Source organism: Nannobrachium achirus (assembly GCF_963921795.1).
Source record: "Nannobrachium achirus genome assembly, chromosome: 15".
Lineage (NCBI taxonomy): Eukaryota > Metazoa > Chordata > Actinopteri > Myctophiformes > Myctophidae > Nannobrachium > Nannobrachium achirus.
Genome location: NC_137822.1, coordinates 8,848,351 through 8,870,944, shown reverse-complemented (window position 1 = coordinate 8,870,944; position 22,594 = coordinate 8,848,351). Strand labels below are relative to the sequence as shown.

Here is a 22,594-nt window from a genome sequence, read left to right as displayed (position 1 = left end):
AATAGAACCGTGTTATACAAAATGTATTGCCTCAACTCTTAACTCAAGTTAAAATATGATTATTTTGGGGGTCGCGGCCTGAAAAGGTTGAGAACCACTGCTCTACACCATGACATGCACCTAGAGCAGTGGTTCTCAAACGTTGCCATTGTCAAGGACCACCAAATAGATTTGGTCGAAGACCACCATCTGAAAAGGTTTTGTGACAGGGAACCAATGAGAGATTTGAGTTGTACTTCATTCCAAATGGATTTGCAATAACGCATCGCACCATGACATGTTGTAACCTTGTAGATCGTCTATTCTTTGCCTAAACATAAAATAGCGTCAATGTGGTTAAACTGTTTTAGATTATGTAGACCGGGAACGCAAAATGCGTTTTTACCTTTCAGGTCGGGAACGCAGAATGCTGTTTTACCTTTCAGACCGGGAACGCAAAATGCGTTTCCTGCGTTTCCTGTAGTTTTTACCCTTTTCTGGTCTCGTGGCCAATGAAATGCATCAGGAGGCGATGACGTATGCTTGCCTGACGCGTTCGCAAAGCATTCTGTTTTTTTTTTTTCTGTTTGGGAGGGGGCTGCACTGGGAGAATCCCAGTGAAGCTTCTCATAGCGGCGAAATGGAAGACGCGTTGAGCGAAGGCAAACCGGACCCGCTGGAATTGGCATTGTTATTGTTACGTGATATGTTTGAAAACGACGACGATGATGAAGAAGTGTTTCATGGATTTCATGAGGACTGGATTACTTTTCACGGACGCACTTTGACACGGCTAGTTTCAGAGACCAACACGTTAGCCGAACAGCTAGTCAACCCCAAACTCCAGAACAACAGATTTGCAGCTATCTGGAGGTAATAACACTTATAAAATTATTATGATGATATGGTTCATTCATTCACATACACAGGCGCACACACACACACACGCACGCACATATAATAATAATGACAAATGTCGCTCGCCAGATTTACCGTTATATGGAGCTAACAACTAGAATTGAAATATTCAATAGAAAGTTTTGGTGCTTGTTGTTTCTTGTCAAAGTGGTGGCCTATGGTGTAAGGTCTCAAATGTTTGCTAATTATGTTTCTATGAGCTAGGCTGAGAAATGTATTTTTTATTAGACGTTTTATAAGATTTATTACAATTTTTGAGTTTGCAGATTTCTTTTTAAAAAATTATAAAGGTCTGGACCATGACAAATAATTTCCCATGAAAGCCAAAGGTGTAAGCTATCAAACAGTTTTGAAATTGTGTTTCTAGCTGCTACAGAGGGTGAGAAATAAATGTTTTAGTAGACGTTGACACCTCTGTGAAGTTTTCCATAAAATCTCAGGTTTTAGGGGTATTTTTCCAATCGGCCATAGGTTTTTAAGGCTTTTTTCCAGGCGGACTTAGGTCTAAATGGGTTAACACATTTTCCCGGGGGCCCTTGGCCTAGAGCCCCTCAAGGACCCCTGGGAGTGCCTCAGACAGACCCCACTTGGAGAACCACTGCCATAGACGACGAACTGGGCAGCAAACTGGAGCCAGAGGTTTGGTGGAGTGGATTGATGTCAGTGAGAGCCGGGTAGACAGGCTTATGAATAAACAATGTTTCTTAATGATAGCAGCCTTTGTCAGATGATCGGTTCATTGAAAGACATATCAAACACTGTTTTCTGATCTTTCCTTTTTTGATGTGCACGTTACATATATGTATATATTTCTATTATCTAAACAACACAGATTACATTTGGCGAGAATTGGTTGACAGGCCGATTGACAGTCTGGTGGTGACGACGACAACTCAGTCAGCCAACACAAAACAACGCACGTGAAGCGTCTTCTCTTTTATCTTCCACAACCAATTATTTAACAAAGGGTCATTAACTCATAATGATTCAAAGATAGTGCTTATTCATAACCATAAGCTTGTCCAACCGGCTTTCATTGACTTCAATGCATTCCATCAAACGTCCTCTGCTGAGTCTGCTCCATTTAGAAGCACAGCCTGGAAACCTGACCTGATCTTCCAGCAATCAAGAAAGTGACGTATACTGTATGTTCTTTCCTTCATTACACCAACCATGTCCTGGCTACCCTCACTGGTTCACTGCTAGTGGGTTATACTGTAGATCAGTGGTTCTCAGCCTGTGGGTCGGGAGCCCCAGGGGGTCCCCAAATTATTTTGGGGGGTCCCCAGATGATTAACTTAAACATGCAAGTGCAACATTGTTTTCTCACTCAACAGTAAATGTTTAAGTGTATAGAGGCTATCTGCACATTTCTAAAGTGACAATTGAAGGACTTTTTAATACCTCTAAAATGACAAATTAAACATTGGCCAAATTGTCAAATATTAGAGGCAGAAATTATGAAAATAGGCGATCTACATGCTCACAGCGCCTCATGTTGTGAGCATGTAGATCTGCTATTTTCACAATAGAACCGTGTTATACAAAATGTAATGCCTCAACTCTTAGTGCTCGTCAGGGACAGGGTGGGGGGGAGGGGGTCCCCAGTTAAAATATGATTATTATGGGGGTTGCGGCCTGAAAAGGTTGAGAACCACTGGTGTAAAGTACAGTATGAGGATTTTTTATTAGGTTAAAACGGTGGATTGGACAAATGCAGCAGATATCATAATGATGATACACACACACATGTATTTGTATTGGTGGAGCTGAGATTCTATGGACAAGTGAGCAAACCATCAGACCAATCCGGCGGTACAGCAAGTCCAAATTAATCTGTACCAGATTTCTCTTAATTTCAAGGGTTCCAGCCAGTCACGACTCAGGAGTTTATTCATTTGCTTTTTATAGCATTCAAAGTAGCTTGTATTTCATTAATATTCACCAGTTTTATTGTTATACAACAAATTATAAAAAAGTGGTTAATAAGACGAATCGAATTAGAATGATTCTGTGCCAATTCATCGATATACAAAATATATAAAAACAAAACTAAAAAGATTATCAGATTAATCAGGGGGGAAATGTAATTTATAGAATAATCGTTAAGACAATAATCAACAGTCACAGGCCTAATTAAAAGTAAAAGTTACCAGAAAGAACCCTTATAAGCCTGACAGAGACAGTACACAACTTCAATGCTACATCTCCACACCAACCAGACAGACACAGCATGGTACTCAAATGTACACTGTTGCTTTGTTTGGGAGAAATCTGCACCAAATCTATTCCCACAGCATTCAATTAAGTAAAAAAGGAGCACCTGGAAACTGACATCATAGCAAGGTGAACTATCTGAACTTTTATAAATAAGGGGTGCCCGCTGGCCTACTGGTCCGGGCGCATACCACTTAGGCATTGCCACATTGGCATGGATGCCTGCTGGCGTCGCCGGTTCGATTCCCAGTCCGGACGACCTTTGCCACGTGTCACTCCCCATCTCTCCCCCCATTTCCTGTCAGTCTAATATCCTAACAAATGACGGCATAAAAAAAGCCCCAAATCAAATCTTAAATAAAATGTTCAACATACTGTAAATAGCAGGAACAAGAATAGGTAGAACATAACAGCGTACTGTACAATGACATAATAGCAATGGAAAATCGGCTAACTGGCTTTGTATTTTTTTGGCGCAGCAATAATGTCATTGTACCGTAAATGACAAGCTGAAAAATGTGATGAAAATGCAGCCTGTAAAAGAAAATGCTAAGACAGGATATATCAGGGAATATGCTACCATGAGACGTTATTAAAAAAATCACACTCGTGTGAACTGAGCGGTGGTGTGTGTGTGTGTGTGTGTGTGTGTGTGTGTGTGTGTGTGTGTGTGTGTGTGTGTGTGTGTGTGTGTGTGTGTGTGTGTGTGTGTGTGTGTGTGTGTGTGTGTGCGCGCGCGTGTGTGTGTGTGCAACAGCGCCCCTCCCTTAACATGTGTGGTCAGAAAAGGTTACTGCAGGCTACGGACACGGAGACAGACAGACATACATACCCACACACACGGCCATGTATAGGAGCGTTGTGACCACCGCTCAAAAAGGCCTTACTTAGGCTACTGTGAGGGGAAATTTACAGCAAGATGGTGAATTAGCTGACCATAGTGCTATTAGTGCTAATGGTGTTGGGTTGACGACACCATGTGACGTATACCAGTAGTTGCACTACATGGTAAAGAAACTGCTAAACTAATAACACCATCCTTTTGCAACCCACCCATAACACACCAGTGTCAATAAACAAGAGGAGTCACGTGTGACACGAACCTAGAGTAGGAGAGCATACCAAATAGAATGTCTGTCTCACACTCAAGCACTATTTTTGTTCAGAGGGGAAAAATAACTATAATATCGATTGAAAAAGTATTTGCAGAATTTGACCACGTTCATGAAATAAGGGAGACTGGTGTGGACTAAATCAGAAAAAAATCAGAGTTCCATTTTTTACAATGAATTTTCAAATCTTTTTCATAACTTTTCCAAAGTATTTTACTCCATTTCAAGGCATATACTGTAGCAATCAATTCGCCCGATATCTACAAGCTAACAAGTACGTATCATGTAGCACTGCATTTTACCATGTTACATCTTTCACGTAATGTTGGTAAATTAACACTCTACTTGATCACAATACAGCGCCACACATCAAAAGTAGCAGGACTTTTGCTACTTGAATTCTGGACATATTATGAGGTTTCCACCCAACAGAGACTGTAAAACCATTTTTCTAATTTATATTTCCAGGAATTTCATGACCGCGGGAACCCTGTTCATTTTAGACTTTTTGCGTTGGAACGTGTGTTGGAACTTGGAACTCCTGATTCAGAATCAGAAGGCATTCGAAGAATCGCCCTCAGGTCTTAATCACATGAGACAACTAAGATTGTAAGCTGAATCATGTTGGCCCGAAAATACGGTTATTCAATTTGGCAAAAAGCCTCACTGATTTCTTCTACGGGTAGGCCTAGGCCTACACTTTAACCTCCAACGTGGCCTGCCCTGCACACGTCCCTAGAATCATTAGATCCTCTAACATGTAAATACCTGCCTCTGTATGATTAGCATTGTCGAAAATCCCCAGATGATGATGACCGCTCATTTATGAGCAGGTGTCATGGGTGTTAATGACCTGTGGAGAAAGAGGAATGCCAGCTATGCTCCTCAGACACACCAGACAGTAAACCCTGTCCCTGCAGAAGTGCTCCCAGGTTGGGAGGTAGGGATAGGACGATAAGCGATATTATCGTTTATCGTGATAAAAAACACTCACGATAATCGTATCGCAGAGATTTAATTTATCGTGAAATCGTCCTCCGTCATGCACTGGGATCAATTCACCTTTTATTTGCAGAGCTGCATATCCAGTACCATTTAAACCCTCTATTTGGTAAAACGCACTTATAATATACGTACTTGATAGTCTTTTTTTTCCACTCTCTACTAAATCTCTTTGCCAAAAAATAGCAGATCTACAAGCTCACAACACGTCTGTTCAGCCCCAGGATAATAGATGTTGGGGATATTTTTTATTATCGCGATAATATCGTAAATCACGATTCATATGGTCACAATAATCGTCATATATGACATTTTCATATCGTCCCATCCCTATTGGGGGGGGATGTGAAGAGGAAAACGCGGAGGGATCATGAAAGCACACAGCAGGGAAGCAAGCAGACAGGAAATAAGACACACGCTGTTGTGAAGGGTCATATGACACAGCTGGGCAGAGGAAATTGGATCAGGGCTCTACAGTATAAAAGCAGCAATCTCAGCAGATAGACAGAGAAAGTCAGGTTTTTAGCCAGGAGCAGGTCATCATCAACCGCAGTGGTTCACAAAGTGGGGTCTGGGGACCAGCGCCAGGGGGTCCTTGAGGGGCTTCTATCTACGGGGTCCCTGGAAAAATGAGTTAACCCAGTGTTTCTCAAACTTTACAATTTCAAGGTGTCCCCTTAACTCTGACAGTGTACAAATGGAACCAAATGGACCCGTTAGGGTCCATTTGGTTCCATTCGTACACTGTCAGAGTTACAGACTTGTATGGGTCAATTTAGACCCCGTTAAAGGAACCCACAGAGTCCCTGGAATCCACTTTTGAGAACCACTGAGTTAACCTATAGGCCAGGGGTTCTCAAAAATGTTTGGAGGGAGGCTTTTTATGCCTTTATTGATAGAACAGTAGACTGACAGGAAATGGGGGGAGAGCCCGGGAGTGACATGCGACAAAGGTCGTCCGGATCGGGAATCGAACATGCCTATGTGGCAATGCCTATATAAGTTGTATGCGCCCGGACCAGTAAGCCAGCGGGCGCCCCCTCAAACTTTTTTATATCACGACCCAAAGGAGATTTTTTGGCAAGCCATTACACCCCCCTCCCAACAATGTAAATAATATGGCGAGCACTCATTTTATGCTATGCCTAGGATACCCCTGCGATCAATACTTTGGATCGTAGCGTAGGGTTCCCAACAACCTTCCACAACTCCCCTCCATGACAGACTAGTGTCACTAAACAACTGTGTGACCTCAATCTATGAGGATATATCAATAGGACAATTATAGGCCCGATTTATACTTAGTTGCAAGCTCCAAAACGCATCTGCATTGTGAGACACTGCTGCGCACTGCCAAGTATAAATTGAGCTTCAGTTAATGAGGAATTGTGGTGGATGTGGGAGAGAGCACAAGGTTGTGTGACGGTGCGTGCGTGCGTGTGTGTGTGTGTGTGTGTGTGTGTGTGTGTGTGTGTGTGTGTGTGTGTGTGTAAATAATAGTCCCATTGTCCCCCCCCACCCCCTGTCCCACTAGTGACGTGATGGTGAGAAGAGCATAGAACATGTCACTCCATTCTGTCCAGATCTCCACACACACACACACACACACACACACACACACACACACACACACACACACACACACACACACACACACACACACACACACACACACACACACACACACACACACACACACACACACACACACACACACACACACACACACACACACACACACACACACACACACAGGTTAACAAAGGCCAGGGGATACAGCTGGCAGGCTTTGGGACATGTATGGAGCATATAGGTGGTCATTCTGAGGGTCAACTAAAGAGAGAGGCCTGCACACAACAAAGGATTTGGTCACAGCGCAGCTGAAGCCTGCCCTGCATCCCAGCCTGCTAGAATGGAGTGCTAGCCTAACTGTTGTCCTTTTAGAGTCAGTAAGTGAAGGCATAGTATGCAACTTTGCCCTGTGACTGTGTTTGCATAACAAAATGATAAATATATACATTTGTACCAATCATTTTCGTCTATACAGCAGCAGTTATCAGCCATCCGAGTTACAGCGAGAGGGCAGCGTGTTTCTGCAGGTGAACACCACTACAAAAGTCAGAGTAGCTGATATACAAACATAGGCCTACATAACATACATAACATAACATGACATATACACTAGGGTTTAATATTTTCCCGGATTTGGGCTCATTTTAAATCCCGGGAATTTTCTGACCTTAACCCGGGCTTCCCGGGATGTCCCGTTAATATATATATATTAAAAAAGAAGAAGAAAAAAAAGGAAAAATAAAAAGCGCAAAACGGTTTCCTATGCCTATCGGCCTGGCGGAGACAACAAGTGCCCACATGCGCTCTGCTCTGGCTGGGTAGAAAGATATGATCACCGGTCTGCGGGGTGGGGGCTGTTTGTCATCAGAACGTCAGTTCAGGACTCGCTTTTGGACCTTTATATTCGATCGGACATCATTAGGCTACAGATCAAATTCACATCATCCACCACTCACGCGCAGTCTCTGTGGCAGCCACAATTGGCTGCGCAATTCATGGGACTGTCAAACGCAGCAATGGATGTTCTTATTAATTCTCCTTCCACACTATAGGCCTATCTCTTTGAAAAGACGTTTTCTGCGCCCACTTGTATAAAAACAAAATATCACGACTTTAGTAGAGCGAAGATGATCATCGTGTTGCAGTGAGCAATTGTGCCCATAAAAGCGCTTCTCTGTTCAAGCAAACACACGCAATAGCGCAACCATCCCACTAATAAGGTAGGCCTACGCCAATGCAATTCATAAACTGTCACAAAGTGCTGTCAGATGTTTTAATTCTGGTTAAAACATATTGTGTGGAAATGCAAACCAACAGACTGAACAGATTAGGCTATTTCATGTTTAGAGTGGCAATGTGTGAGTCCAATTGACTGAGTGGAGTGGACACATAGGAGGTTGCAATAATGCATGAGTTTGGTGGTTACAGTTATATATTTCGGCAATTTATGGCAAATCTATCGTTTCATATTTATAGAAACATAGTAGAAATACAAGCTCACAGGGCGCGACACCGCAGCGCAGCTTCTCGCGAACGGCACTTAAGAATGTAAATGCGCCATTATCATCTGTCAGTGTTTTCTCCGAATCGCTTTAACAAGTACAGCCTAGCTTATAGTGAAAACAGCCAATCTACAAGTTTACAACGGGCACTTTGCGCTGCATTGTGAGATGGTAGATCAGCTATTTTCGATGACAGGCTTGCTTGACAGCCCACGGAGACTGGTAAAATCCTTCCACACAGCTGAAACAGACGAGATGCTTGCACGGCTGGCGAGGATAAAGTGTCAGGCAGTCTAATTGCCTCTGCGCTGCTAGTAAATTGTATTTTCTAACAAGGAAAAACATAACCTCCGGGATGACGGGTCTCGCCGCCAATTCCCGGGAGGGAAATTACGTGCGCTCTGCCCGGGAAGCCCGGATCCCGGGATCCCGGCATTAAACCCTAATATACACATATATACTGTATATATAGTTTTGTTATGTAAACACAGTTTAAGCACTGCAAATACTTAGTCAACAAAAATGACACACCACTTATTAACTGTTGTCATTCAACAGAGGCCAAAGTATACTGTAAACTATCTTACACAATACGGCCTCTGTGAGTGCATGTGTACGTGTGTTGTATTTCATTCTTAGTATCTCTCTCTGTCTCCGTCTCCCAGCTCAGTCCACGTACACTTCTTGACAACGTAATGGATAACATTTCCCACTGTAATAAACTCTTAAATTCTGCTATACAGCCTGTGTCAGTTTATCAGTGTACCCTGGGCCCTGGGCGTACAACAAACTTTGAGCGCTTTGTGCCAAGATGTAGGCCAGATGTAGACCCTGGACAAAGCCAGAAGTTGGAGCTTAGCTCCTTCCAGGAGCACCGCTCAAATTTTTAATTTAGATAGCATTGACAGATGCTAGGTTCATTGTTTACCTGTATCCTATAGCTTCGCCTTCAATGTATACTTCTGATATACGGTACTTATGAGGTTGACTCTCTGCAAGTCACTATGAATAAGAGTGTCTGCAAATGCCAAAGTTGTCATACATAAACCACTGCATGCATGTGCAATGTAAAAACAGTGATTTTGTTTTTATCAGAAGTTGAACCCCAAACAAAGACTCCATCTGTCTTACAATATAAGCAGCATAGCGACTGTACTCAGTTTTAAGAGGTAATAATGGTGACACAGTGGTTTTACCACTGTGTAGGAGGAAGGCGCAGGCTAGGCCTGGTCGAATGACCTGCTTGTCATTATTATTGATCTCCTCTGTCTCCAATTAGTTTCATCTCTCAGAGGTGACCAGGGCAAAGGTGGACAGCTAAAGATTCTGTTCAACGTTGAGGACTCTCATGAGATAACGGTCTAGAAAAGTACTAGCGATAACAGTTAACAGTGCCATTGTCCTATTGCCCTAATACCCCAAGAATTTAACAGCCAGAAAACACACAACATACTACATAGTCAGTAGTGGACCTGCACATCACATAACAAACACCGCGGCACGACTGGTCTTCAACCAGCCTAAGTTCTCACATGTCTCTCCCCTTCTCCGCAGCCTCCACTGGCTCCCGGTTGCGGCCCGCATGGAATACAAAACACTGATGCTGACCTTCAAAGCAGCCAAAGGTATGGCTCCTCCATACCTCCAAAAGCTGATCAACCCCTACACCCCCACTCGTTCACTTAGATCAGCCAACACAGGGATGCTGACCGAACCCTCGCTAAAAACTCCAGGGCAAAAATCCACTCGTCCGAGACAGTTTGCCCTCTTGGCTCCCAAGTTGTGGAATAAACTCCCTGTCGCACTTAGAACAACGGACTCACTCGCTACCTTTCGCCGTGGACTGAAGACTCACCTTTTCAGACTCCACCTAAACCCTTAGCACTACAGTAAAATCAATGACCATACATGAAGCTAGTTAACATTTGTTTGTTAGGTTTCTTTAGAACTTGATTATATTGTGTTTTTCTCTAGATAGATATCCATTTACATTGTTATATTGCTGTTAATGTACTGACCTATTATCTTGTTTATTATTGCGATGTTGTATCTGCTTATTGTAAGTCGCTTTGGATTAAAAGCGTCTGCTAAATGCCTAAACTGTAAACTGTAAACATACTGTAGCCAGGTGACACAAATATTGGCGGTACAATCTCTGAGGGAAAACATGGAAAAATAACTAATCAGCTAACATTGCAAGCAACTATCACACCAAGCAGAAAAAACCTATAGAAGGGTGTTCTAGTAGTGAATTCCAGCAGATACTGTCTCACACACAGGTCCCAATGAGGACGCATGAGATAGAGGAGGTGAATGAATGGCCAGGCTAATCAAAGAATGTAATCCTCAAAAGTGCTGAGTCTTGGTTGGGACTTGGAAGCTACAATCAGAGCATAATTTATGTTCGAATGTTTTCTTCAATTGTTTATTACAATGTTGTCAGAGTGTCTGTGAACAATTACATTGTAATAGTACTGACAATAGCAGATCTACTGTAGTACAAGGCTACAAGCACGATGCGACACATGTTGTTGAACTACACTGTCTTACGATGGAGTAGAAATTAAGCATTGGGCAGCCTAATTTACAATTTTATATTCAAGATATGCAGACTACTCAGCAAAAGCTCTCTGAGACAAGCGTGTATGCAGAGTGCAGACTCACTGAATTTCTCTCAAGGCAAACAACAGTCTACATCTAACCTAATTAGCCGTGTTGTGCTTTCTACATCTGAATCTGAGAAACCTGGCCTCGACCAAGCCAGGAGGAACGGCCTCGATCGTGAGAAAAGAATAATAAAAAAGGTCAGTTTGTATTTCGACTTGTACTGGCAAGCAGACATTCCTCGACTTCACTGCCGCCGTCACTCTGAACTCATCTATATTTGAACACCAAGAATCCTGAGAATGTCCTGAGTAACTGTACAACACCACCATTGTGCCTGAATGTAAAGATGCAAAGGGCATACAGGTTTGGCAACTAATTTAGCCTAAAATAAAGCTTGTTCTGGTGAATTTGTGCAGGCAGCTGCCAGACACCGTCTCACACACAGACACACAAGTCCCAAAGGAGCTTGAGTGTATCATCACTCAGTCTACATAGATATGGAAGCATCTGCATTTGTTTTTGTTTCTTCACACTGTTATTCAGGGATTTCCCTTTAATGGGTCACCTGTCTCTGCACAGTAGTTAGTAAGTAAGTAGCCATGGGAACCAAAGGTATGGACCATGAGGCCCATAGGTGGAGCCTATACTAGAAAATAAGTCAAAGAGTAAGATGTAATTCATTTTTAGTGCTTCTTGGGTTAAAATCCTATTAGTAGACCTCGTATCTGAACTGTACTGTCCTGTGCTTTTCCTATGCAAACTGTAGATAAAGTATTCGATCGATCAATCATTTATAGTGTACTGTATGACATGTGTATTAGACTAGAGATTCTGTGATAAAGCAGCCAGCCATAGTAGCCAGGTGACTGGTCAGGAAGGCTGCTGTTTTGCAGCAAGATGAGCTGCTACCTTAGTTGCCTCGCTGTCATCTAAATGTTTTTCATATCTTCACAACCAGACATGTGTAGGCCACACTACTACTACACACCATAAACCACCGGACCGGGTTGCAAACTGACCACGAAAACCACACGACAGTGCTTCAACCAAGTAGCACTTTTCACGCTTCTGTAGCACTGAACTACCACCACCACGCCCAATGAGATCCCTGCCTGGGAAGCACATTCCTTATCATAAACATTCACTCTAATAATATCACGGCAGGGTTTGTTGTGAAAGGCAGCAGCAACATGTGTGGACTGTTGCAATAAAAGAAGGCTAGAGCATGGAATACAACCACCCGGCCTAAGGACTACAAACCATTGAGCGATATCTAGACCTACTGTACATACAGTATAAACAGAGCTGCTAGCACCTTTAAACACATTTTAAATCTAAGGCTTTTTTTGTATACTATTGAAATCATATTGAGAAAAAAAGAAATGCTGCCCTTTGTTCCAAAACGACTGCTAAAGATAGCCTATTTGTTCCTAAAAGCTTTATACCCTGTATAACTTACATAATAACGACATAGGCTATAGCTCTGTTTACACATTGGCATTGCTGTACCCCCTCCAACTGCATATGTTTCCCTTTTCCAACTGGTTTTATGTTGACAGACTTGACACTTGCTTTGGCCTTGTTTTTTCTCATGCCAATAAAGCTCCTTTGAATTGAATTGAACTGAATTGAAAGGAAGGAAAGCTCATGTTGTCCACACAGACACGTCAGTTGTGGTGCCTCTCCTCTCTCTCCTCCACGCCCTACTGGATCTCCTCTCTCTCTCTCTCTCTCTCTCTCTCTCTCTCTCCCAGCCGTTAACAAAGGTGACGCAAGCTGCACTGCTAAACTTAGCCGGGGCTAACGTTACGTTAGCTTGAGGGGGAAAGGGAATAATAAAAGTCGAATACCGGTAGATGCACCGCAGACAGAAAAACACCCACAAACGAGCAGAGTCATTGTTCCACTGATGGCGACATAAAATGTAAATGACAACGGGGTTTTATCTCTCAGACAGACACACACACACACAGTAGCCTACACTACACGCAGTGGTGGAAAAAGTACTCACATATTTCACTTATGTAGAAATACTCCGTTACAAGTAAATGTCCAGAATTCAGAATGTAGACTACTTGAGTAAAAGTATGAAAGTGTTGGCATCAAAACAAAATACAGTACCAAAAGTAAAAGTACAAAATGTTTGAAAATAGCAGATCTACAAGTTCACAACGCGTTTTTAAACAGCCTGGGTATAAAATATGGCTAAAGTGGTTAGTGTATGTTTTTTAATATTATCATTTATAACTAGAAAGTAACTAGTAACTAACGTTTTCAAATAGGTCTAAGTTTAGTGGAGTATAAGTACAATATTTGGATTTTGAGATGTAATGGAGTAGAAGTAAAAGTACTGAAAACTGGAAATACTCAAGTACAAATACCTCAGTCAGAACTGTACTTAAGTACAGTACTTGGGTAAATGTACTTAGTTACTTTATACCACTGACTATACACGCACACGCACGGAGTTGTGCACATCATCCACAACTTGCACCCAACATCCATCCAGGCACAGGCAGCTCTCATTGTATGGATCCTGTTACCCTGCGGCTCCGCCGCCCGGCACACACACAAAGCTTCATAAAGCTTTAATTCACTCATCCTCACCCTTTAGTGTGAGACCTGGTCCCCCCGTGAGCCTGGGATCAGCTCCTCGTATCAGATCCGCCGTGTCATGGGCTCTGTTTTATCCAGAATACGATGAGAGAGGGAGCTATGCTATGTATGTTAGGAGAGAGAGAGAGAAGATTAGCTGCTTGTTGTTACGTAGTCCCAGACAGAGCAGAGCGAGCAGACAACAGGCGGAATGCAGGAATGTGACGTCCCACACTGACACGTGTGTGGACGGCTGAGGCATTGTGGGACTTGGAGTTTTCCCTTGTCCGCAGCGAGAGAGAGAGAGAGAGAGAGAGAGAGAGAGAGAGAGAGAGAGAGATAACCGTCTATGGAGAGAACAACGGATGTCCAAAAGAAAGAAGAAAAGAAGAAAATAATAATAATTTTGAGCAGCTTGCAAGCTAAATGAATCACAATAATCTCATTTAGGTAATTTATGGCAAAAGTATGTTTAATGCACTGGTTCCCAAACAGTGGGTCGGGACCCATTTGTGGGTCACTACCATCAGTACTAAGCCTAAGGGCACTACTCACTATAATTTTTATTTCCATAGCATTAGAAGGAGTTCTCCTTCAATAAAATACGGACCAAAGCTATTTCCAAGCACCTGTAGACAACTGAGTAGGGGCCCACACATTTGATATTTGATTAACGTATAGTGTTTTTGAGGTTCAGTGAGATTGGGACCGGAACGCTTGTTTTAATGCACCTTATTGGCAGTCTCCGGAAGAAGCCGATGCCATGGCATTGGGGGTATAGCTGACTGCATTGGTCCGACGTCTCATTGTTCCTCCATTGTTCCCATTAGTCCGACGCTGGAGAATGATAACCTGGTGAATGCCAACCTGCCTATGCTGGTGAATGTTAACCTGGTGAATGCTACTATGCCTAAACCTAACCCTAATCCTAACCCTAACCTCAATAAAACTATGCCTAAACCTAAACTGGTGAATGCTAACCAGGTGAATGATAACCCTAACCTCAGTAAAACTATTCCTAAATCTATAACCCTGTAGGACTAATGTTCCCCAAAGGAGGCATGCTTGCTCCACCTTGTGCCCAAAAACGAGCGCTCCTGTTCTCAATCTCACTGAATCTCAAATGTCAATGACCACACGGCCCAGTTCCCCCAAGGGCCCCTGAGAGCCAAGGGCCCCTGGCAACGGCCCCACCGGCCCAAAGGTTATCGCCTCGCGCAACGGAGAAAAAAAAAAAAAAAAAAAAAACATTTCAACATGGAATATGTGTCCCATTTTGATGAAAATATGAGTTCACTTTGACACGTTTCATGTCCATCCATGGATCTGTTCAACTCTCTGACTTTTCTCCTTTCTCTCCACTGCTAAACTAGTAGTAAACTCTGCACTGCTGCTGCGTCTTGCTTCTCTTGATGCCTGATTTATGATTAGTCGTAAAACAAACCTGCTCCTGTTGAGTTTTAATTCCCATCCATCCCAATCATGATACAACCTGATGGACTTTGACCTTTTTTTAGTCAAATCTGGGTTGGACTTTTGATCTGTGGAGCTGCCTCTGGTGTTGTAATTGTGAACATCCTTGACGTTTTGGAAGTATTCTGTCAGGTACATGGGTATCTTAGTGGTGTAGTGTATCTTATACACCAGGCCCATTGCAAGATGCTGTACTCTGTCAGCCTACTGTGAGCCACCCCGCGCTTAAAAAGTGATTAGCGGTAAGGTGAGCCCGAGATGGAAAGTTAAGCAGAAGCCCAATTAGTTTGTTTTGGGCTGTTTGGAGCCTTGTTCTCAGGGCCTTTGAGGCGTCGCGATACCATACGTGGACTCCGTGGGCTCTTGCTAGTCTTCAATGTGTGTGTGTGTGTGTGTGTGTGTGTGTGTGTGTGTGTGCATGCGTGCGTGCGTGCGTGCGTGCGTGCGTGCGTACGTACGTACGTGCGAGCGAGAGAGAGAGAGAGAGAGAGGAGAGAGAAAGGGAGAGCAGGAGCGTCAATTGGGTATGGTAGGGGTATGCAGCTGCCATACCCTGGGTCCAGGGGGGGAAATAAAAGTTACTTATAAATATAAATCCAGGAATGTCTCTTTGTCTATCTGTGCTGGTTATTATGTTGTTAAATTACAGTAAAATAACTACAAATGCAAAATTGAACAAAATGGTAACTTTATCAAGGTATTATAATTATATTCTCCACACTTGTATTCTCCCCATCTTGACAGAATGGCATATTCCCAGGTTCCGCAGGTCAGCTGCACAGGTGCAATGCATTATTGTTAATTGTGGCACGTTTACTAACATGCCACGTTTAGCTGCACTCCAGCCCAAGAAACCCTAGAAACCCATGTGTAAAAAACTGACAAAAGTATTTTTTTCCAGACATTGTGTCGCAGCGCGAGGCGTTGTGAGCATGTAGATCTGCTGTTTTCACAATAGAACCGTGTTATCCAAAATGTAATGCCTCTTTTCCATGAGGACTCCCATCTTTGCCATACCCTAGCTTTTGCTGAACTGACGCCACTGAGGGAGAGGGAGAGGGAGAGAGAGGGAGAGAGAGAGATAACCTCTCTTGGGTCTACTCTTTACATTCTCTGGAGGACCCACTACCATGGTATATGGCATGCTATAGAGATTATAGAATCTTATGTGTCAGCACCAACGCTAGGGGGAGCTATAAGCTTTGGTGTATGTACCAACATGTTTCTATGGTGTGACTGTGTACACTCTTACAGTGTTGGCCCCACCTTGTGGCTAAATTGGCAACATGTTTCACATCACAGGAAACATTTGTGGGTGACTACAAAACATTTTAAATCCCCCTCAAATAAGTGAATACCTATTCACTTATTTTAGACTGAAAACACGTGGCACATGCAGTACAAGATATCCTTACAAAACCTAACACTCACTGAATATAATGAGTAGGCTACTTATGTAAAATGTAAAAATGCTTGTAACAAATACTTCTAAAAAGTGCTTCTAAAAACAGTAAAATTCTAAATAGAATAGAATAAACATATAACATTGCACGATCACAAAAAAAAATTATCAAGGTCAATGTGTCTTATTGTTACATGTTGTGTACAAAGTATACAATTATTTTGTTCTGGTTCCTCATACATTGTTAGCACTAGCAACAAGAAATAGTACCAGTAAGACTCCCTAATCGAGAGATAAGCGATCTTGTTGTTTGTGCGCAAACTTATCTACAGTGCACAAACTTATCTACATCACGGAAAATACATACAGTACATACTGTACTATATAGTCCTCCACTACAAATGCTTGACAGCTTTAGTTACTAGTTATTTTGAAGATTTGCATTATCAATACAAACAAACATTAACTGATAAATGATGTATTATTAGGTTAAGCTACCCAGTCATCCCCACCTTTACCAACGGCGACATTAAAGTTATGAACACATCTACAGTACATATAACTAATACCAGCACTTTGCTTGAGCTCGTTGAGCCTGTCACAATTATAACCCGATGGCAATTATTTGAGGAAATCACAACTATTTTACGAAATCATCTGAATCGTTTCTATTCATCCGTATAAAGTAAACTGTTATACACAGTATATATACTTATACTGTACCTACTGAATCTCATCATAGCTTGTCCAAATGCAAGGGTCATTGGTTGCATGAATAGGTGCTCATTCTCCCCCCTCTCCACTGAGGGTATATTTTTCTTGGGACGTTTCATAGTAGCTTAGTTGCATTCTCCCTCACAGAAGATTCAAATTGGGTTGCTGGCCTTTCCTGCCCCAGCTGCTGTCTTTCAGGGCTGCAGCTGTCTTTACAGCCATCGAGCCACACCATTTTGTGGGGGTCATCTGGTCTTTCGGGACACTCCAGACACCCTCGCCCAGGCGACCCGACTGGGAGTGATCAGTTCGTATCCAAGTAGCTTTCGGCCATGGCTTGTCCCGCATAGTCCCAAAGCCACCTTGAGGCTTTCTCAGCTGCCTCTGAAGCTCTGCAGATGGCTTCTCTCTTATATGCCAGACAGACGACAGCCAGACAGACAGTCAAGGAGATGCATAGGGTCGGATGGAACACAATGCAGACAGACAAGAGACAACTCTGTCAGGCAGACAGAGAAAAGGATGGACACCGTTAAGGAAGGACACAGTTCTAAAGGAACTCCTCGAACCCCCGACCTCAACCCGCTCCCTCCGCTCTCTGGAAATTCAAACACACTCGAACCCCACAAGAGAGGGGGATCGGGCCTTCTGCTCAGCTGCTCCTCGGCTATGGGATGCCCTCCCTGACCACCTGAGAGCACCACAGTCCCTTGATGCTTTTAAAAGGAGACAAAACATTTTTTTTTGTTTTTTAAAGATATTTTTGGGCTTTTTCCGCCTTTATTGATAGGTGTACAGTAGGCTGACAGGAAACGAGAAAAGAGATGGTGGGGGGGGGCCTTTGTACAGACAGTACAAAGGCAGGGCCCTTGAGGAGCAGCCAAAGGGTAGATCTTTGTGCCCATACATGGTGTTCCATCCGAGCCCACACTGTTTCGTAGGAACAGTATTTCTAGTTAGTGTGGTTGCTCAACAGGGCAACACATTAAAGTCCTGGGGAAACTTTATCAACTTCTAGGGTAACTTTTCCGCTGCCATTGGAAATTGACAGAGAGATAGGTCAATAGGGAATCAAATGGGAGTGGGAATCAGTAGGGAATCAATGGGAGTGGGAATCAATAGGGAATCGATTGGTCGAGCTTCACATGACAGTTAGTTTACTGCATAGTCACGTCAGCAACCGTCAGCAACCACACTTGTAATTTCCAATTGCATCTTTCTAGTTGCCAGACCCATGAAATGGGTAGGCCTACATAAGCAAATGTCTGTCCGGGTTTTCTATATAAAGGGTATATATGATGATGACATGATGATGACATGCCTACAAAAGGCATGATGTCATAAATGATGATGACAGACAGGGGGTCTGGCACAACCAGGTTGACCTGGTCTAGTTATTATTACCAGTAAGACTCCCTAATCGACAAATAGGGCAAAAATTTGTTTTTCCAAAATCTTCCTGATCCATGTTGATGAGATGAGTGTAGACATGCTGTGTAGTGATTTTCGTGATTTTAGGGCAAAATCTGTAGGAGCAGTGTCCAAAAATGTGTTTTTAAAAATCGGCCTGAAGGTGGCGCTATATGGGACAGATTCATGTTGATGGGATGAGTGTAGACATACTGTGTAGCGATTTGCGTGATTTTAGGGCAAAAACTGTAGGAGCAGTGTCCAAAAATGTGTTTTAAAAATCGGCCTGAAGGTGGCGCTAGAAGAGGGGCATGTGAGAAATGAGGGGTGGGGTCTCCGCGTTGCCTTGGCGGACGAATAGGTACCGGCCCCGGCTCTCCCGGACGCTCCTAGCCCGAGTTACGGCATTTTATGTGAGCTGCAGTGGAGGGGGTCCTCCACTGGGGGCGCCACCACTTTTGCATCCGTTCTGGAGCACCAGGAGTGGGTGGTCCCCAGGAATTCCCCGTGAGCAGCCCCGTTGGGGTGGTCATTTGGTCATTTTTGCACATTTGGTCATTTTTTACACCTGGGGGTCCCCGAGGGACCTGGGGGTCCCTGGAGCTCAGGGGGTCCTTGGAGGTTGTAGTTTGCCAGGTAAGGAGTGTGTGTGCAAAATGTGGCATGGATTGGTGCAACGGTTGTGGAGATATGAGCAGGGCAAAAGTGTGACGTGTGACGTCTGACTCACGGAGGGACATTTTTTTACACCTGGGGGTCCCCCAGGGACCTGGGGGTACCTGGAGCTCCGGGGGTCCTTGGAGGTTGTAGTTTGGCAGGTAAGGAGTGTGTGTGCAAAATTTGGCATGGATGGGGGCAACGGTTGTGGAGATATGAGCAGGGCAAAAGTGTGACTGACTCACAGACAGACAGACGGACAGCCGGTGGAGGTTTTGGTAGTAAATGCGACCTACGGTCGCAATTATTTTATATATAATATGCAGAATGGCATGTGGACCTACTGTACTCTGTCTGTACTATACTGCACTACTAACTGTACGAACTGCCAGACAGTCAGATATCCATCATGCAAGAGGCCAGACAAATAGACCAGTAAGACTCCCTAATCGGGAGATAAGCGACCGTAGGTCTCGCTAGAAGAGGGCCATGTGAGAAATGAGGGGTGGGGTCTCCGCGTTGCCTTGGCGGACGAATAGGTACCGTCCCCGGCTCTCCCGGACGCTCCTAGGCCGAGTTAGGGCATTTTATGTGAGCTGCAGTGGAGGGGGTCCTCCACTGGGGGCGCCACCACTTTTGCATCCATTCTGGAGTAGCAGGAGTGGGTGGTCCCCGGGAATTCCCCGTGAGCAGCCCCGTGGGGGTGGTCATTTGGTCATTTTTGCACATTTGGTATTTTTTTTACACCTGGGGGTCCCCCAGGGACCTGGGGGTCCCTGGAACTCCGGGGGTCCTTGGAGGTTGTAGTTTGGCAGGTAAGGAGTGTGTGTGCAAAATCTGGCATGGATCGGCCAACGGTTGTGGAGATATGAGCAGGGCAAAAGTGTGACGTCTGACGTGTGACGGACGCACGGACACCTGGTGGAGCTTTCTGTAGTAAGTGCGACCTACGGTCGCAATAACACACTAAGCAGACGAAGCACAGAGTGGCAGCCAGACAGTCTGATAAGGCTGACTGATAGACAACCAAAGTTCAGATCTCCTGGGCGTCACCACGTCTCCAGATGGCAACAGACCCGTTAGCTGACACAGTCAGAGGCTAATTAACTGACATGGTGTGATACGCGCCTCGCCGCCGCCTCCTCCTCCTCCGCCTCCTCCTCCTCCTCCTCCTCCTCCTCCTCAGTGTCTCCCCAAACCTCCAGCCTCATTTACCTTGTCGCACGGTGGAGTGGTGCATAAGACATTTTCTTCTTTCTTTTCATTCTTTTATACGACTAGTGCAGGGGTCTTCAACAGGGGGTCCGGGACCCCTAGGGGGTCCTCAGAGTTACTACAGGGGGTCCTCCAAATCTTTGTGTGATAGAAAGATTTTTTCTCCTTTTTTATATGAACCACTTGAACCCCTATAGTGTCCATATTCTGAGAACTTTAGCCAAAAATAGCAAAGAGCTTTGGTGTAGAGGGGAAAAAGAGCAAACTAAGTACAGAGTGAATTCAGTGAAAGGTCAAGTTTATTAAGTATTGACGGTTCAAGTGGTTAAATATCTGAAAAGACAAATTTACATGAATCCAAAATACACTGATGATTGTGCTGTCAAACAATGAAACTATATATGGAATCTATGAACCGGTTGAGGGGGGTCCCTGCTTCATCTCTCTCTCAACTAAGGGGTCCTTGGCCTGAAAATGTTGAAGATCCCTGGACTAGTGTATAAGTGTATATCCTACTGTAAACTAGAAAGGTGCAATTTGGGGAAATTGCAAGTGTGGTTGGTTGCCTATACAGTATATTGTGATGTCACGTGAAGCTAGGGTTTCTCTAGATGAAATAATAATAACTAGAAATACTGTTCCTACGAAACAGTGTGGGCTTGCATGTAACACCATGTATGGGCATAAAGATCTAGCCTTGGCTAAGGGCCCTGCCTTTGTACTGTTTTGAGGAGAACTTGACTGATAGATAAATAATGAACATATGTGTGCTCGCTTTCAGCGAGCCCACAACAATAAAGCTGGACAAGAACTATTGCACAGTTGCCCTATAGGCAACAACACTAATTAGGCTACCGTATGCGTTTCTCTGTCATTCCTGTCCTATCAAGTTTACTTTCCATCTCTTCAACCATCACGTCCCATCTCTAAGGGGCTGTGTCCACCAATGCCTTTTCTATCCTGACTGAGCGCAGCATGTTTGGAATAGTTTTCCATGGGAGCACCGGGTATTTACACTACACACAGAAAAACACTGGGTTAAAAACAACCCAATTTGGGTTGTTTCCCAACCCAACACTGGTTAAATATTGGACCGACCCATCGCTGGGTTAATTTAACCTAACATGTTGGGTTATTCATATTACCCAATGTGTTGGGTTATTTAAAATGTATTATATTTCCTCATTATTATATATTACTATTATGTTGGTGGTTCCTTTTTTAAATTGAAATTTCATCGGTACAACTGATAGTTGTCAATTTAATTAAATAATCACATTATCACAAAGCATGGGCAAAGCGATTCAGCCTATGCAAATCTTCCCTGTAAAGTTAGAACATGAACTAATTTATTGGCATTGCCAAAATGAGACACTACTTGGAAGAATAGCATGGTCCCAGAGGCTAAACCTTCAAGAGCACTCAAAGGTTCTGCATCTAATTTCAACTTTAGGGGGAGGGAGCTCAACCCTAACCTAGCACCCTAGCACTTTAGCATTATGGTTGAAGCTCAAATACTGACAAATCAAATTCTGACATAATGTCAGTCAGCTTGCCTTGGCAGACACTTAATGGACACATTTAGCATTTTTTGCTCCTGAAAGCTTAAAATGACACTGGAAATGCTTTACCCAGCATGCTTTGCATTGCTATGCAAATGCTTTGCATTGTTATGCAAAGCAATGGTGACCAACGTATTTACCCAACGTGTTGGGTAGTCCAAAATAACTCAACAAATTCTATGGAAATTACAACCCAACAGCTAATAACACCATACCCAACAGAAATAACTCAGCGAATTGGGTTATCAGAATACCCATTTGCATGAAAACAACCCAATTAAATAACCCAATAGGCTTAACCCAGCCAAAACAACCCATCATTTTTTAGTGTGTATGCTATAAACGGCAGCAGTGTGACGAGTTGCTGTACGGAGCATCTACTTTGCGCTGAGCCGTGCCTGGTCGCAGAGTTGTAAAATGTTCAACTGTGAGTGGAACGCTTTCCTCACAGCATTGTCGAAACAAAAGAACATTTCTGTTGTTTTATTACGATGAAAATTGTCTTCCGCTACACCCCTCATATCACACTTTACATGGGCTTTTCAAATTAATTCCAGTTTATGGGCGGTGCTAGCCGCTCCAATACATGGCTTTGTGTATATGTCCATGTGCGTTTATCCTTGCAAAATGGACAGGCCATCAAATACTTACGTAACC

At 43.6% G+C, this 22,594-nt stretch overlaps 1 protein-coding gene across 1 annotated transcript in view; it reads right to left on the bottom strand.

The window, feature by feature from the left end:
- ctif (CBP80/20-dependent translation initiation factor) overlaps positions 1–13,641 on the bottom strand; it is an 86,419-nt gene extending 72,778 nt beyond the window's left edge. The window contains exon 1 of the mRNA XM_080742726.1: positions 13,517–13,641. The gene's annotated coding sequence lies outside the window, so the exon portion shown is untranslated. The remainder of the gene's footprint in view (positions 1–13,516) is intronic.
- Between the last annotated feature and the right edge of the window lie 8,953 nt (positions 13,642–22,594).